The 16,195-nt window shown below is 38.6% G+C and overlaps 1 non-coding gene across 1 annotated transcript; it reads right to left on the bottom strand.

The window, feature by feature from the left end:
• Positions 1-9,063: 9,063 nt before the first annotated feature.
• Positions 9,064-9,135, bottom strand: trnae-cuc (transfer RNA glutamic acid (anticodon CUC)). Its single transcript has one exon. It is a non-coding gene; the product is annotated as a tRNA-Glu (tRNA).
• Between the last annotated feature and the right edge of the window lie 7,060 nt (positions 9,136-16,195).

The raw sequence follows: 16,195 nt of genomic DNA, 5'->3' as shown, positions 1-16,195 counted from the left end.
TGTGTATAGCAGAACATTGCTTCATTGGATGTGCACTGCAGTGTAACTAAGTGTTTCACTTTTCCTACTTTCTCAAGCTGTGCTCTCAGCCTGCTCAATTCAGCTTTGATCATCACATTCTCCCTCTGCAGTTCTCTCACTGCTAGCTCGAGGTCTAGACCTTCAAGACACCGCCCCACACGTGCAGCCTTCCGTCGGTTGTCCTCCCTTGTCTTCCTCCGACATTCACCCAGGGTCTCTTCCTCCTCCACCTTATGGTTTCCCATTTGAAACATGCAGAGACATATGACCCAGCAATGTGTATTCGGTCCCTAGAGATCTTCGGCCATCAAAGATTCTATATATATATTTTTCAATCTGAGATGCTGCAGAGCCTCATTCTAATCCCTAACAGGCAATCTCTATCTAAAAAGGGCCTCATATCAAAATTTAAAGTGGTGTGTTAGTTGTAACAGTCCCCAGCTGTGTTGATAACTCACTCTACGAGGCGCTGACACGGCGGAATCTTCCAGCTGCTTACCGTCCTCCTACAAAACAGAAACCTGCTTAACACACTGATATCCAGCTCAACAGGAGGATGTCTTACAATGTAGGTCGGATCTAAAGTGGGAGAATTGCTGCAACTAACTTCAAAAGGATGAACGCTGTTCTGCCAAAAATGCATCTCACTTTTGTAATCTTATCTTTTTGAAATGTTTGTACTACTGTTTGTCTTGTTTATTCTGACTAGCAGTTGCTATCACACCACGCGACTAGAATGTTATACATATGACGCCGCGTGGTTACAGAATTCAAAAGATTACAGCTCGGACGATATTGAACGCGCGTTAAAATACGCTCATGAATGAGTTTAACAGACACCTGTTCATTTCAACACAATGGCAGAAATTACTCTGCTCACAGAGCTTAGTAACGTGTTAGAGGAAAATTCGCTGCTGCTCTTTAAAACACTCAGCGTTTTTCTTAAAACACATAAAAGGTGCAAGATCACGCGTTGTCGTGTGAGCGCCTCATTCGTAAAAAGGGCTGAGTTGTCATGAATGCGTTATGATCAGGAGTAGTCGGCCGTACTGCTGCGACATCCGGTCAAATCAACTGTCCTCTAAGAATCAGCGCAGTAGTATTTTTGGTAATAGCAGCATCTATGGACATAAACGGCGGCGAAACGGATGGTTTCTTTCTCGTCAACTTTATAGTCCATTACACCTGCTCCTATAGATCGGGATAAAATCTCCATACCAAAACCTCTGTGCATTGGCATGATGAAAATTTAGAGCACGCAAATCCTTCACTTCTGAAACAGCAGAAATTATGTAATTTTACACAGATTGAAAAAAACCCTCAACATTAAAGACTGCTGTTGACGGAGTTTCAATGTAAATATAGTAGGTTGGGGAAGTGTAACGATGAGCAGTGTGTGGAAAAGAGTGAGATTTATTAGGGGCAAATCCAAAGTCCAGGGTCAAATTATTAACATGGAGAGTCCGAGAATTCATGATAAACTAAAGTAAAGAAAAGTGCACGAAGACAAACCTGGGATGCAGGCTATAACATTGGGGCGAGGATAAACATTCAGGCTTATATTCACATGCACGGAAGCCTCGATTAACAAACAGCAGCTGGACTTACAATAAATAGCAACAAGACTAAACTAAAACAGGGCTTAAAAACATGGTCAAATGAGCATTAAACCAGACACAAGTGCAAATTATGAGGGGTGCAGAAAACGAAACGAAGAAATGGAACCACAACAAGGGAGTAAATCAAAACAAAGACACTAGACAGTAGAATTTAGCTGCAATTCTTTGTTTAACTTCAGAGGGTTAAATGGAGCTCGCTCAGATGATGGTGTTGACTGCTTCAAGGATTTTCACTAGAAGTTATATAACTGCAAGTTATATTACCGATGTCTAAGTGTATGCAGCGCAGAATTCTTTATTCGTAATGTAATACATGTCCTATTTAATTCTACAAGATAAACAGGTTGGAAAATATTTGTGTAAAATAGATTATGATTATTTTTGGAACATAAACCATGCAAACATTGTAAGTGGACATCAAGGAAAAATATAAAATAAAAGAATAGTATAGCATACAGTTACAGGGTATGCCTGTTTTCATTGATTACTAGGGCAGCTCTTTGTCTCCCTCTTGTGGCCATTGTTGTCTTAGCCAACAACCATATCAACATAAGTGACATGAAGTTATAGCAATTCAAGTTATAGAAAACTATACAAATTCAAGTTATAGAAAACTAAAACGTATTTTTATAAACACGATTTGACAGTGTGTTTTACATATTCTGGTTGAATATGACATTTATGTGTACAAGATTATAAAAAACACAATCATACATTTACCTGATACTTATATCCAAAGTGACTTACGAGTGAGTATATCTTGAGCAATTGAGGGTTAAGGGCCTTGCTCAGAGAACCAACAGTGGCAACTTGGCAGCAGTAGGACTGGAACTGGTAAGCTTCTGACTACATGTCAAGTACCTTAACCACTGAGCTACCACTGATCACTGCTGGGGGTAGCCATAAATGTTAGAATTTACAATGTTGGTTACTAAACTATTTAAAAAACATTTTGGAACATTTATTTATTTCATTTCCCCTAACCTTTGACAGCACAGCTTTTCCAGACCTCTGTATGCATCTTCTTACCCCTTCTCTCTGCACACAAAAAATAAAACGCATTGAGAAGAGACTAATTGCCCAAAGGATAAAAAATAAAATGACATATATAATGATAAAAGGAAAAGGTAAATAGATAACAGTATATGTGTTAATATAAAATCAAAAGTCATCTAAACAGAACTCAATGCAATAAGTGTGTTTTGAGATGTTTTTGTTTTGCTGTTGGTTTGTTTTTTTTGTTTTTTGTTTTTTTTTGCTTTCAAGTGCTAATGCCATTATGAGTTGCTAGACCATGAAGACATTTAAAGACATTTAAAGAATAATAAAATAATCTGATTTTGCTGTAAAAGACAGATGTCATGTTCACACTGCACAACTGCACTGCTTAATGTGAGCAGACATCTTATCTATAGCAACTTACAGTTTCAACTATATTACAGAGCTAGGTCCATATAGCGGTAGGAGTTTGATTCAGTTCAGCTCACTCAGACTTTCATTTCTGTTTTCTTGTCTTCAGGTTTTGTTTCATTGTCCCTAATAAGTCCAACTTGTGCTTGTCTACTCATGTCTCACTGTCCTCCTTTGCTTGATGTCACAACTTCATTGATACCTAATGTGAATGTTGAAAGTATCACATGTTCTTTGAGTAGGAATCAAACATCATCGCACTAATACACTGGACTGATAGTGGACTCTGCCGAGGTATGCCTACCCCTGATGTCGTGATGTTACTGAGCCTCATCCTGTCTCAGATGCCTTGGCTACTCCCATCATCCCCTGATGTCCCCTGTTGTAACCCACACCACCTCCACCCCAACCAGCTACTCTCTGTTGACCTTAATGGACGTTCTCTTGTGACTTGGGTCTCGGACACATGCACACTATCGGGACAAGTCTAGAACCTCCAGAAAGTTGGACTAAACATTAAATGCTTATTTAATTTTTTCATTTATGTCTCTCTTTAAACAGCCAGATGAGGATGGGGCCCCCTTTGAGTCTTGGCTCCTCTCAACGTTTCTTCCTCATGCTCTAGGCAGCTTTTCCTTGCCACTTTCACCCTTGGCTTGCTTACTGGGGGCTTGGACTTGGACATTTGAAAAGCTGCTTTGTAACAACACCTGTTGTAAATAAAATAAAATAAAATAAAATAAAATAAAATTTTAGAAAACACTTTATAAATAAATTTTGAGTATTTGATTTGTATATGTAATCTTAAAATTCATAAGAAAACTAAAATATGTTTTTTAATCATTACATTTTTTTCACTTAAAACAAAAATATAATTTGGATAGTCTCAATAATCTAATAAAATCAAATCTCATCATTACAGTGCCAACAATACATCAACATCACCAGACTTCAAAGCACTTGTCTAAGAGGAAGATTTGTATGCCTGTAATTCTGTTGTTGAAGAGCCTATAAAATCAAAATAGGCTTTTAAATTTGAAATTTTAAACTCAAATAAATACAGCCTTATTTTGAATGCCTAAACAAACACACAGAGTTACCTCACAGTGTGAATATTGTTATTGGTGGAGACAGTATCATAGATCCTCTTTGCTGACACATCAGTGATGTCATTGTGACTGAGGCTGAAATTAGATGGATTATAATTACCACATTGTTCAGGATTCCCAAACACACCTCCCTCTATTAAATCACCGTGTAGTAGTACAAACACCTGTAGATTTATATATCAATGAATTAAATTAATGAACGAATGAATGAATAAACGAATGACTGAATTAGCAAATGAATGAATGAGCAAAGAAATAAATAGTATATTTGTGTCAGTGGACCTGAGTCATTAATGGCCAGATAATTATGCATTTTGACATTTTAAACAAAATATCATTTCTTTCAGTTCTTGTACACATGACTTGTTATCTATCAGGCATGAAACTGTAAATCGTAAAGAGTCTGTTATGCCTTATTTCTCTTTTTAATGAGAACATGTGTTTCTACAAGCAGTCTGGATATTCTGTAGACCACAGAGATCCATCCTGCCAAGTACAGGCAGTGATCAGTGAACCAGGCAGCCAGTGAGAGAGGTTGTCATTTCCAAATAAAATCACCAAGAAAATCAAGCTTTTTGCTATTTGCTTTTGAAAAAAATAAGTCCTTGAAGGAACACAGGATATGACTGAATGAGCAAAGTTACATTTATATAGAGCCTTTCAAGGAACATACAATGATTTACAATGAACACACACAGCTTCTATGTTCAGTCACATGCCGGATTTTGTGTTAAATTGTGAGAAAAAGAGTAAAATGTGTTATATCTATGTTAGTGCTCACTGTGGACTCAACAATCAAGACTCTCTACACATCCCTCCTCCCGCTTGTCCACTCACTCCAGGATGTGGGCTTTGTGATGGTGTGGGAACAGCAGCTGCAGGCAGTGGTCAGTGAGCTGACAGTGGCTAAGGTCCAGTTCTGACAGCCCTTCAAAATGTTCCAGAAACAGTGCCAGTGACCTAGAGGCCTGCTGGTCCAGCCGGGTCTGATTGAGGTCCACCATCTTACCCAGAGCCCGGGAGAGAGCCACAGCGCATCTCACACACTCCATATCAGTCCCCACACAGAGAAGAGACAGGAACTGGAGCAGCATGGCTTTATTGCAGCTGAACACACTCAACATTCTCCAACATGTAGAGTCACAAAACACTAACACACTCACATAACTACTAACATTAATGCTATTTACACAAATTTTGTATCAAATGATAAAATTATTTCCCCTTTTCCAGAATGTTTCCCTAGTTTGTGTGGTGTTGAGTCAGTGGCTTACTGAAGGGTGACTGTGTGTAAAATGGGGAAGAGTTGCCCTCACAGCCGTGTAGAGTGAGCTCTGTGTGTGTGTGTGTGTGTGTGTGTGTGTGTGTGTGTGTGTGTGTGTGTGTGTGTGTGTGTGTGTGTGTGTGTGTGTGTGTGTGTGTGTGTGTGTGTGTGAGCTCGCTCTCTGGATGACCATGGAGACGACTCTGCAGTCCTCAGTGCTCAGAGTCAGTGTGTGTGTCTGTTTTTCTGCTGTGAGGTCCAGAGCAGAGCAGCAGGAGAAATCCAGTCTGTGCTGCAGAGCGAAGAGCAGATCTGCTGCTGCTGCCCCCTGCTGTAGTTCAGAGACACTGTAGCAGTGGAGCAGCCTCAGCAACAGCAGCCTGTCAACAAGGAGAAAACAAAACACACACAGACAGTGGCAGGGCAGTTAATTTCAGATTAATATAAATATTTCACCTAAATTTACCAAGTTCCTCCAGAAAGTCATTTTATTCTGTCCTAACACACCTGAGGTAAATATCCATGGATATTGCTGATTACCTGACAGGAGTCTCAATAAAACCTAAATGATACTGGCACAAAATGACTTTTGAGGAAACCCGTGAAAAACACATAAACGTACATAAACGTTTATATAACACTCCCTAAACAGACCAGTTCTGTGTTAAAATTCTGATTGTAAGAAAAGTTCAAGCCTGAGACGGGAGACGTGTTAGAGCAGTGGCTCTATGCTCTCCAGCTCCACCTTTGGTATGGAGGTGAAAAGCAGGCTGAGAGAGACTGCTGTGCAGTGCTGGAGGGTGAAGTGCAGGGCAGCACAGTGGACAGAGTCCACCTCTCTGCTGTTCAGGTTGATGCAGTTCTCTGCTGAACTCAACAAGCTGGACACACAGTGAGCAGAGCCAGTCTGATAGATCTCTCTGATGATGGACAGTACAAAGCTGGAGCTCAGCCTGGGGAGAAGACACACACACAGACACACATTTCCAGGTCTCATGCTGTACATTATAATTAAAGTGTTTGGACTGTTACTAACTGTGTGAACAATCTGAGCCACACAACACATGACTGTATTCTCTCACCTTCTGATCTGAAGTCTGGCCAGTACAGGCAGAAGGTCTCTGGGGTTTTGCTACTTAATGTTGGGGATGTGTAGTGCTGCCATGAGCTGGTCGAAGCTCGTCTACTTTGCCGTAACGTCACCCATTCGCCTTGCTGTCTGGATGCGTACTTCTAGTGCTAGAGTCTTCTCTGTCAGACTAGCAATTCATCTACACTTCTCACAGATAAAACTGCCACTAATGACAAAGAATAAACATGTTGCATTCAGTGCTCTGAAGCAGAACATAAGTCATGATGAAAAAACAAAATGTTAACATTACTTATGTTTGTGGTAGTTCCTTAGATATAGTTTGTGATGATAAAGTAGTTTTCCATGGAAGTTGCCAGTTTCCAGGTAGAAAGTAATTAAATCCAACGAAAAATTTGTTAAACAGATAGAGAGCAGTAAGCGCTAGTATGCTGAAACAGTTTCAAAAACAGGAAGCTTCTTTATGAAGGAAAGAGGTTCTTATGAACCTCAGCATTTTGACAGCAAGTATTAGCCATGGCTATAAAACCAAGTGAATAATTCAGTTATGGGATTAATCCACAAAATAGCACATCAAATCTAGTTATTTGGCCAGTACAGGGATATGTAATATTTCTTCATCTCAGCAAAATGCAAAAGCTTGACTTCCTTAACTGATTAATAATTAAAAAAAATCTTTCTTGACTATAAGAATATAGCTTACCCATTAGAAAGATTAAACATCCAGTCAGTGTGTTTCCTGGCATGTTAATGTAAAAGGCAGCTCCTAGTGGATTTGGGAAAGATTAGTAAAATATTTCAAGTATCTGCAAAGCAGAAAACTGCCTATTCAACAGGCATGAATAATATGCTACAGAAGTAGTTGTGTTATTTGCATAGCCTAATTAATATACATGCAGATCATGTTCTATAGTACCTATATTGTTATATTAAAATTTCACTATGGCTTTTTTGCTTCACAATTGTTACACATAATTGCTGCACCCGATACAAGGATAGGAATTTCAATTTATTCCTACTGGACAGAAGAATCATTAATGGCTGCTGAGTGAAGCCTTTCATTGAAAATTCATCCAATTAATTTTTATTTATTTATTTTTTTTGTTGTAACCAGAAACAGGGCACGTCAGCCAGGAATACATTCCAGGTCTGTTTTAGAACACTGACTGTGATTCATTACATTTTGGCAATTGTGAAAACAAACTGGATGATACTTCTAAAAGTAATTGTGTTTGCAGTTTATTTGCACAGTTACATGAACAACACTGGTAGCATAATCAACAGGCTTGATGGTTTTCCAGTGCACGACACTGTGATACCAGGGCTGGCCCAAGCCTGTGTGGGGCCCTATGAAGAAATCTGAGCTGCCACTGACATAACATAGGTAAACAAACAAATAGAACTAAATACATGGTCTTTGGCACCCTCTTGGTGGCCTTAGCAGGCTCTCATTTTGCTTATATGGTGGGACAATTTTTCTGCTGTTATCCTATCTATCGAGCAGTCCTACCCAGATTTAATGCACTTATGTACATTACCCTTAGTCCAGGTTTCTGGTGTTTATTTTAGATGCATTTTTGGTTGTATATATTATAATTAGGCTACTGTGAACAATTGTATACCATATAGCTACAGCACCTGTACTTCACACACATGTAGTAATCGGATCTAGAAAGTTGCCAACCCTATTATAATATTAGGTTTATAGTATAATATTTGAATTAAACAGACAAAGCGTTAATCACAATCATTTGCATGATGATTAAATCTTGAACCAAAAATGTATCAGAGAGCTCTAGTGTTTTTTAGAGACACACACCCAATAAAACTGTGCTTGACCATTTCTTACCTTCTATATCATTCTCTGCAGTTTACAGAGAAAGACCTGACACTGGGTAATGCCGTTGTCTATTCGAAGGCCAAAACAACAACAATCTTGGTTATCAAAGACTCACTCCACCCTGACCACAGCCTCTTCTTTTAGAAGCCATGAGAAAACCACCATCGCAGCTTGAGAGCACAAATCTAGCCTCTTAAGAGGTGTTATGTTCCACAGGCAGTTCGATATCTCAATGCGGTCCACATGAAAGCAATTTTCTTTCCATGAGTGCAAATTGCACTTTTAATGCCTGATATTTCAGCCACTCATTTCTCTCACTACATGACAAAACTCTTGAAACTTTTCTCCAAAAGCACTGAATGTTATTCTAACCCTTTATGGCCTTTCTCTATTCATGTACACAAAGTCCAGTATGATTCCAAATGTCATCAAAAGATATATCTGTTTGTAGCTGAACAACTTATACAATGTGATCTTTCTTCTTTGTGTTAAATGAACTTAACAATTGAAACATCCAAAACTGGCTGTGTTTCTTGCCAACATACTGGTGTTTGGACATGTGGGATTACTTGCACGTCACTTTCAATAGCTCAGTTGGTAGAGTAGAAGTTAAAACTGTCATCCTTAGGCTGTCGGTTCAACTCCGACTCCCACAAACTTTATGTTTTAATGCAGAATCTGTCATTTTATATGAGCAAAAAAAGAGGTTTTTCCCTGACCGGGAATCGAACCCGGGCCGCGGCGGTGAGAGCGCCGAATCCTAACCACTAGACAATCAGGGAGAAAGCTGCAGAGGTTACCTGATCCAACCATTTTTCAATGTCTACACGCCTACTATTCTGACAATGTTTGGATGCATACTGGAATTGGTATGCATGAGTGGAAAAAGGCCATAAAGCGAGTTATTCATCTTTCTCTTTGTTCTACAAAAAAAAGAAGTTTGCAAGAGTCAGGGCTCTTTTTTACCATCTGGGAAAAGAGGGAACGCTGGTGTCACTAACACATGGAAAGAGCTGTTATAGTATTCCCCATTTGTCTCCTTAATGTTTCTGACATTTTAACCACTCATTTCTCTCTCTACATGAAAACACTGTAGAAAACTTTCTCCAAAAAATACGGAATGTTATTCTAAGTACTCAGACAATAGTCTTTTCCTCCCCCTTCTGACGCGTGAACTTATAGACGCCCTTGATTGCACGGTGTCTCTGTAATTGACAGGGGAGAGAGCGTATGCCCCTCCCTCTCTCCCTAAGAGTACAGCCAATTATGCTCTTCTAGACTCTCGGCCACAAATGGCTGTGACACCATCAGTTTCAAAGTTAAACACAACTCCTATAGTACTAATAAAAGCTTCACACTCACCTCAGCTGGGAGATGGCAGACACTGAAGGAAACTCCTCACTTCACTCTCTTCATCTGACCAGTCATTAAGCTCCACTGATTTCTTCACTGTTTGGAGTTTCAGCACTTCTAGGAAGAGGGAGGTCTTTCTCTCTGAGGTCTATGTAGCAGACTGCAGATGCTGACTGGTAAACTGGCTGTAATGCTGGAAGGACACTCCTGCCTATTTGAGTCTCAGAGTCCTTCACATGAGAGTACAAATCCAGCAGGAAATTTTGTTCATCATATGCATATGACATCAGTTTCTTTATAGGTCTGTTAATAGTCTCTCTCTGATGAATAGCTTGTTGCAGACTCAGTTTCAGCAGATTTATTTATTTTTTTTAATTTTCCCACTTATAGGAACCTGTCTGATCCTGTGTTGAATCAAACCTGCAAACACAACAACCCATTTATTACATTTTTTTTCATTTAAGTTTGATTCAAAATAGCTTTATAGTCAAAACTATCCTGTATAATATTATGGAATAATTAAAAGGCAGGTTTAAAGTTTAATGCAAAGAAACAGCAAAGATCATTTGAAGATGTCATTTATCAGAACACTGGACATAGTGATTTGTAATATTAGAATAGAATCCCTTTATTTACTAAAGGTACACAGAAATGTACACAGGTACACAGAAACTTACTGTATGTAAGAGTGCAAGAGTTCAAAGCAGTATAAGTGCAGATAAAAACCACTACAGTGCCATTGCAGCTTTTAATGCTGTTTCAGTATCAGGGTCTTCAGGAAGGCTCCACCTGGCAACCCTGAAGTGCCTTGCTATGCTTAAAACTGCACACACACACACACACACACACACACACACACACACACACACACACACACACACACACAAACAAACACTCAACAAGGTGAGTTCTGCTTATTTGTTATTGGAGATTTGTTAAGAAGGCTGATCGCCATTTAAAATTAGATTTCACACACTGTAATTGTTACACTGGTGAGTTTGAGGTAGAGATGCACTTTCATTAATACTGCTTACACTGTGTTTCTTTACAACACGCATGGACGTGTTGAAGCACCTCATATGCATGGAACACTACTACTCAGAGCATTGGATGAATGAAAACAGAAGCTATCTGGCTCACACAATGTTTTAAATGTGCCAAGGGAAAGTCCAAGTGTGGCCATCCTTGAGTGGAGTGGAAGATAAATACGTTTTTTGTCTTTCAAAGCAGCTGTAAGAGTTAGTGGGTCTCATGCAAGAATATTTTCATTATGCTACATTTATTTTGAATTCTTATAACTGTGCCACATCAGATTAATCTTTTAAATTCACCAAATGATCATAATGTTTGTCCATTTATTCAAAGTTTGCATATAATACTGTGTATCTATAAATTATTGTATTTGATAATTGCCCCCAAAATGCCCTATAAGGCTAAGTGCCTTCCCTGTTTTCATCTCTGGGTAAAAGGAGCCAATTTCCTAATCTGAGGGATTAATAAATGAAAACTTCACTATGACATCATTAGTAGTGGAATTAAGATCTGTTAAAGGCAAGAAACAGAAAACCATGTTACTCTATTTGTTCATGTTGTCACATAAGATCCCCACTGTCACGTAGATAAATAAGATATGGTCTGATAATTATATTAAAACACATAAATAAGATATGGGGTGATAATTATAGTAAAACACATAAATAAGATATGGTCTGATAGTTAGATTTTCAAAAAGATCTATAAACCTTGATAATTATATTCATAAAGAAAAAAGGTGTGTAGTTGCGCTCAATCCAGGAAAAAAAAAAATGAAAACATATCCTGTAGGTGCATAAAGTAAATAGTAGAATGTAGCTTGCACATTACCAGAAGGAGAATCAAGAGGTTTTGTTAAGTTTTATTGGATTAGTGTGTTAGCTGTTGTGTGTGATATCAGCCAGTGAAACAAGAGCAAGTGTTTCATATTTCAATCTGTCGCCAGCGCTCAGAGCTAGTTTAAAACACATAAATAAGATATGGCTTGATAGATTCAAATACAGTCTCACTAAAGAATGGCCATAAATGACTATAATGAGGTGAAGGGGAGGACAGATGAGAGAACATTTGTCCTGACAGGTGATGTTACACTGACAGGTGCTGGAATGGAGCCTGTTAAATTGGACATTGGCTGTCAATATCAACATCACAAAGTATTAATATTGCAGTGTTTTGGGATTTAAAATAGCATTGACATATGGAGGCCCATGTATAATAATAATAATAATAATAATAATAATAATAATAATAATAATAATAATAATAATATTAGTAATAATAATTGTTAGAAACTGGATCAAAGTGACCAGTCCCTCAGGTTCGATCTCCTCCAAGTTACCTTCTGCCCTCTGTCCTCTGTAGCCGGATCCGGGGAAGTCAAGAGACACTGACACCAAGGTAGTGAATGAAGAGAATTCAACTTTATTCAGGAAAGCACAGAGTATATATGTGTCCTATATCTACTATCTAAATCTACAGGATGATGGGAAAAGTGAGGTATGTTCTAAGGGTCTACGTAGAAAGGAAAGCGACAAGGTTAGTAAAAATTAGATGTTCTTTGCATGAACGACCCACGAGCTGTTCCCGTACCCGCCATGAGGTACTCCTATGCTTAAAGAGAGACAGGGAGAGAAAGAGAAAGGGAGGGGTAAAGGAGACAAGAAGAAGGAGTGGAAGACCTCGGGCGACCAGCTCGTGGTCAAGCCGCCATGTCATGGCTGATAGGCAGAGACCTTGTGTTGGGTGCCTAAAGACAGAAAGGCTCCAGTATCTAACAATAATAATAATAACAATAGATGTAATATATATATATATATATATATATATATATATATATATATATATATATAAATAAAATGTTTCTCTCATACTCAAGGTCGCAGAAACCCTAGAGACAGGAGTCACTGCTGAATAAAAACAAACCATAGAGGGCATGAGTTCATGCTGGATTTACATTTATGGCATTTAGCTGACACATTTTTATCCAAAGCAACTTACAATTATGACTGGGTACAACTTGAGCAATTGAGGGTTAAGAGCCTTACTCAGGGGCCCAGCAGTGGTAAGTTGGCAGTGGGGGGGCTTGAAGCAGCAGCCTTCTGATACCTTAACCACTGAGCTACCACTGTAAAAAAAAAAAAAAAAAAGCTAACCCTAGCAGACCAACTCTACTGTCCATCCTGCTCTCCAATGTCTGTTCCCTGGTCAACAGGTGAACTCTAGCATAGCACCCAACGCGAGTGTAGAGACTGTTGTGCTTTAGTTTTCACAGAACTGTGGCTCAGTGACAGAATTCCTGACACTGAGGTAACAAAATGAAATTATTTATGTAATAATATGATGGCAGGAAGTGTAAAAGACCAAATTAGGCTGCATGTAGACATCTGAAAATCGGTAAGCAGGTAATTGTTTTATTCCTAAGAAATGTTATCTCGAAAAATGTACTGCACTTTAAGAATATTGGATGTTATAAAGTGATTTATTTGAGTATGCCAGTGTGGGTTCTCCCGCGGGCCCGCTAGGGGGCGAAGTGCAGCATAAAGTTAGCCCTAAGATGCAGTAACCGTTAGTGAGCAAAGATAGCCATCAAGCTAGGATAGCTAACGTTAGCTAGTTAACTATTCATCCCATTAAATCACGCTTTTAATACTGTAAATAATTGTTTATTTCCTCGTTTATACATTTTGTAGCAGAATTATGATCGTAGCTAGTCCATGCTAGAAGCCACTGAACCAACGCTTAGCTTCCAGCTCATAGCTGCCCCCAAACAACTCCACGGACACATCAGCTAAAATAAGCCTCTTTTATTCCATGATGTCTAAAGGTATCGGCGATCCAATCATTCTTATGGCTGCATAAGTTTCACCAAACGGCGTCAAACTATTTATCTGCCTAACGGAAACGCAGTTTGACATTTCAGACCTTTAAATGGTTAAAGGGTCTAACCTAGGTTAGCTATCTTAGCTACCTAACGAGGTAAGATAAGGAACGGGGTGTTTGCAGTTGTTCATTTTTACACCTTTCTGTGTGGTCCGTTTTCAGATATTACAGTTACGTTAACAATATTGTGAAAATTGTAAAGGATACTTTATTCATGTCCTCATTGTTAAAAATTGTATCGCTTTATCACAGCGATAAGCTAGTTAGCTAGCTAATAGTTGAGGTCAGCGAGTGTCTAACTCGGGGCTATAAACCATTCCTTGTGGAACCATTTCATTGTTCATCTTTCAACTTTGATCGTTTAGGTGCTGGTAGTTTGTTAGCTAGCTAACTGTTCAGAAATAGAAAACCTACTTTTGTATGATTTAGAGACCCAAATTCACAAACCTGTGGGTTTTCAAATTTATCGTTCTCTCTAAATAAGCAAAATGAGGTAAGCCATTACTACAGCTATCGGACTGTTTGAACTACAATATTCGACTGTTCATTTATTGTTAGTTAGATTAAATTAACTTTCATAAACATTCTTAATTAATAGAATGTGTTTTTTTTAAATAACTGATTAACTGTGTATATTTAACATGAAGAAGCTATTTATATAAAGTTTCAAGTTTGGTTTATTTGTCACATACATTTATTTGTCACTTTCATTTTTAGGCTGTAAAATGAAAGCTCCTTGCTCACAATTATTTATATATATATATATATATATATATATATATATATATATATATATATATATATATATATATATATAAACTCCCTATTCAATGGGAAGAAACCAGTTCATCTCATTGTGAATTGCTGGTTCTGTAATCAAAACACTGAGGTTCCATATGGGAACAGAAACTGCTGGGACTGTCCATTCTGTGTGCAGTACAATGGCTTCTAAGAGGTATTGCTGTATTTGAGACATGGTGAGGACATATTTTATTGAAAGTCTTCCAATGATGCACCCTTAACTGAACCATTTTATGTTGTTGCTGCTGTTAAAAAAATGCAGAATGGTGATTATAACGAACCGATCCTTGCACAATATATGGAGCACCTCAACCATGTATCAGCTGGTGTCCCTGTGCTTGATGCATCCAAGACTCAACCAGACACTGAAGATCAAGCAGCTGGCTTCCTTCACTCCCAGAAAGGAAGTAGGTTTTCCATTTGAACTGTTGCCTTCTTAGTTAAGACATATGCAGGGTTGATTGCAGTGCCAGAGTTGTGAAACTATGAAAGGTAATGCATGTCCAGTGCTGGAATTAAGATCATAGCTGTAAATAGTCTCTGACTTGGGCAGAGATTGTGAGTGGGTCTTCAAGGGCAAACAGGATCTGATGGCCCACATGTAGTTTGATATTATTCCTAAATAACTAATTTGACATGGCTATTTAAAAGAAGCTGATCATGTAAGCAGCAAAGACAGAATATCATTCTCTGACTAAGGATTTAGTTGACTGATGTTTAGCCCAACTAAACTGTGGTCCTGGCTGATTTTAGTTGGACTATTGAGCCACTGACTCATGCACAGAGTTTTCTGAGTATTTTGCAGTTTCTTACTGTACTGAGTTCTTACTGAGTATAACGCCAACTTTGATGCATTTGTTTTCTTTTCACCGAACAAAGCCTTCAACCTTGACTGTGGTGACATGAATTCCAGATCTGCAGAGTGTTTTTTTTCAGTAATGCATCTTTTGCCCGTGCATTTTGATTGCAGTGTTAGGAGGTCATAACTGCTGATCAAAACTTTGGACAAGAGGGCTTATCCTCATGGCTCACTGACTTTCATGTTCAACAACAAACAATCTTTTCTTATTTATTTTTTTCCAGTTGTAACAAACCGTTCTGCTGTTTTTTTAACTTCTGTCAAATTTTTAATGGTTGTACAGGACAATTACGATGGAAATTGAGATGTACAAGCGCCACCTTGAACAGACCTACGAGTTGTGCGTGCCTGTCAGACCGCTGAGCAGTGTGACATCCAGCACCAGAACCGACAGCTGTGGGCCCTGCTTTTCAACCACCAGCTCAGATGCAGCCAAGATGCGGACAAAGCATTCATTAAGGTGAGTAATTATTGTCAATGGTTTCTTACAATGGTGCTGAAGTGCTTAAGATACTTTTTGGTGATTCCATAGCCAAGAATTCTCAAGGTCACAACTAGCTGCATTTCTGTTGGGTGTGAATGACAGTTGCTCCTTCCCGGTTGATACAAAGTGACGATAGAAAAAAAGGCGTACACGGAACTGGTAGTGAACACTGTCCTTCAAGTGCATATGAGTGCATACAGTGTTTGAGCCTGCAATCCAGTTCATTACCCTGTCCAACAGGCTCCCAGGTTCCCCTCCACATCTTCCTTGTCAGAGATGAAAATTGATATAAAAAAAATGGGGAACAGTTGAAATGACTGAGCCAATACACTGCACATTTTACCTTGAATACTTTTGGTTACTTTTTTGTTCCTGGCTACCATGCTTTTTTAAGCATTGATTATATCAAACTCTGATTTATCTAAGATAAGCA

This window comes from Electrophorus electricus, chromosome 10 (genome assembly GCF_041902795.1).
Source record: "Electrophorus electricus isolate QZ-2024a chromosome 10, ASM4190279v1, whole genome shotgun sequence".
Taxonomy (NCBI): Eukaryota; Metazoa; Chordata; class Actinopteri; order Gymnotiformes; family Gymnotidae; genus Electrophorus; species Electrophorus electricus.
The sequence above is the reverse complement of the archived record's forward strand: the minus strand, read 5'-3'. Positions and strand labels throughout refer to the sequence as shown.